This window comes from Manis pentadactyla, chromosome 3 (assembly GCF_030020395.1).
Source record: "Manis pentadactyla isolate mManPen7 chromosome 3, mManPen7.hap1, whole genome shotgun sequence".
In the NCBI taxonomy this organism is placed as follows: domain Eukaryota; kingdom Metazoa; phylum Chordata; class Mammalia; order Pholidota; family Manidae; genus Manis; species Manis pentadactyla.
Genome location: NC_080021.1, coordinates 200,467,662 through 200,470,231, shown reverse-complemented (window position 1 = coordinate 200,470,231; position 2,570 = coordinate 200,467,662).

Below are 2,570 nucleotides of genomic sequence, written 5' to 3'. Positions count from 1 at the left end.
ATTTGTTTTCTGTTTACTGTCTTTTTTCTTCTTTTTCTCCCCTTCCATGCCTTCATAAAATTTCTGATATTCATTCCTTCCCCCCTCTATTAACTCCTCCAATACTAAATAAATATTAATTATTGTAGGTGATGTTTCTATTCTTAAAGATTTACATACATAAAGAATTACAAATGTTTCTAATAAAGCCTATGTTAATTCAGTTATTTCTATTATACCTATAACCCAAACACAGGTCTGAGGATGCTAGATCCATTGAATAACAGCCCCATCTTCTTATCATTAGAGTTATAATTTTAACTCTACTTAAAAATACATAGAAAATAGGGCTGTGGTTTTTTAATAGGAAATTGTTATATTTACTGACATTTTATTTATGGCTTTTCATTTCTTTTCTTTTCTCTGTCCATATTTTTCCTTGCTAAAGTACATCTTCAATGTTTCTTTTAATGGGGCTCTGTGCATGACAAATTCTTTTGGTTTTTGTACACCTGAATGTATCTTTACCCCTCTCATTAACGATTGTAGTTCATTGGTCAAACATTCTATGCAGGTGGTTATTTCTCATAAGCATCAGCTTTCCTGTTTTCTGACTTGCATTGTCGCTGATATTAAATCTGCTGTTGATCTGTCATTACTCTGTAGATAATCATTCATTTTTCCCTGGAAGATTTTAAGATTATGTCTTTATCCTTAATGTTCTGCATTTTTGTTATGATGTAGCTTAGTATTTTTATTTATCCTGCTTGATGCTGAACATACACATCAAACCTGAGGGAGAGATTTCATCTTGTTCAGTTTTTTCTTTGTCCTGGTACAAAACAGGCAACTGATGAATATTTCTTAAATCAATCAAAATCTTTCTTCAGTTTTTAGAAATTCTTGGCCATTCTTGTTTCAAATGTGGCAGCTCTACTTCCATTATTGTTCTGGAACTTTTTATAAAACAGTTGTTGGAGACTCGAAAATCTATCCTCCGTGTCTTTTGACTTTCTTTCATATTTAATTTCTTTGTCTTCCTGCAAGACATACTGAGCAAGTTCCCCAGTAATGTCTCCAATTCATAATTAAGTTTTCAACTGCGTCCAGTTTTAATAATATCCTCAACTGTAACTCTTTTTTATCCCAATAATATATTTTTTAACAACTTCATTGAGGTATAACAACTTCATTGAGGTATAACTTATATACTATGAAATGCACCCATTTTACATGTAGTTTGCAGGGTTTTAGTAAATGTATAGACTTCTGGATTCCTCACCATGATAGTTTTAGAACATTCCCATCACCCCCCAAAAAAATCCCTCTGCTCATTTAATCAATCCTTGTTCCCACCTCCAGCCCCAGGCAATCACTAGTCTACTTTTGTCTCTATAGATTTACTTTTTTTTTTTGACATTTCCTAAAAATGGAATCATATAATACAGTCATTTGCATCTGGCTTTCATTTAACATGGCATTTTTTAGGCTCATCCTTGTCCTTGTTCTATGCATCAGAAGTTCATTCTTTTTCAAATTATTATATTTTGATCTCCAAAACTTTGAATGTTCTTTCAGGTATCACATATTTTAGTTTCACTTTACTTGTTTTACAATTTTATGATCTTTTATGTCCTAATTTATATTTTTAATATCTTCAACATATCTATGGTTAAGGCCTTGTCAGATCATTCTATAAAACATTTACAGGGACTGGATTCCTATTCCAAATTACAGATTTTATTAGATATCTTTATGAGTAATAAATTTGTGTCTTGAGATTTTTTTTTTCATTTTAAGTGAAAATTTGTTTAGTTTATGGCTTTCTCCCTTTCCCTCTTTCAGCATCTCTCCTCACCCTTCCTTCCCTATCAGTTTTTCAATTACCTCCACTCAGCCCTCTGGATCCCTAATACAGACCTGGGTCCCATAAATAGTGGATCAGAGATGATATTAAGGATAGGGAAGATCTAGTCCAGCTTCAGTCTGGAATAGTCACTCTACAGACTTGCTGATTAGCTTCATCCAGGAACTTCCCTCTGCTGCTTTGAGTTAGAGTGGCACACTGTTTTCTGGATTCTGTGTCTGATCTTTCTGGATCTATTCTCTAATTTCACTGAGACAGATCCTCAAGTAAGTTCTAAGGACAGGTACTTGGAAGGTACAATTTTAGTCTTTTTGTGTCTGAAAAGATGTTTTCTTCCCTGATCCTTGATTAATAGTTTGCTCAGTGTCAGGTTGTAGTTTGAAAATAATCTTCTCTCAGAACTTTAGAAGTCTAGAAGGACTCTATGTTGAACAACATGTTCTGGAAGATGTCCTGGGGTCATTCAGGATCAGAAACAGGTGAATAGCTTCTTAGGCCTCTGAAGGTCCTTCTTTACACCTGTTCAGGTGTCATTAGTGTGTGTACATTAGAAGGGGACATGTCAGGCTAACAAATGTCTCTGTGGGGAATGTTCAGTATTTTGGATAGTCTGGAGAGGTTGGCTAGGTTCATTTTAGGACAAAGACTAAACCCTGGAGATGGGCTTCCCTGGCTTGATTTAATTGGCTGGTCATGGTTAGAACAGTTCATCTCTGAACTCTAC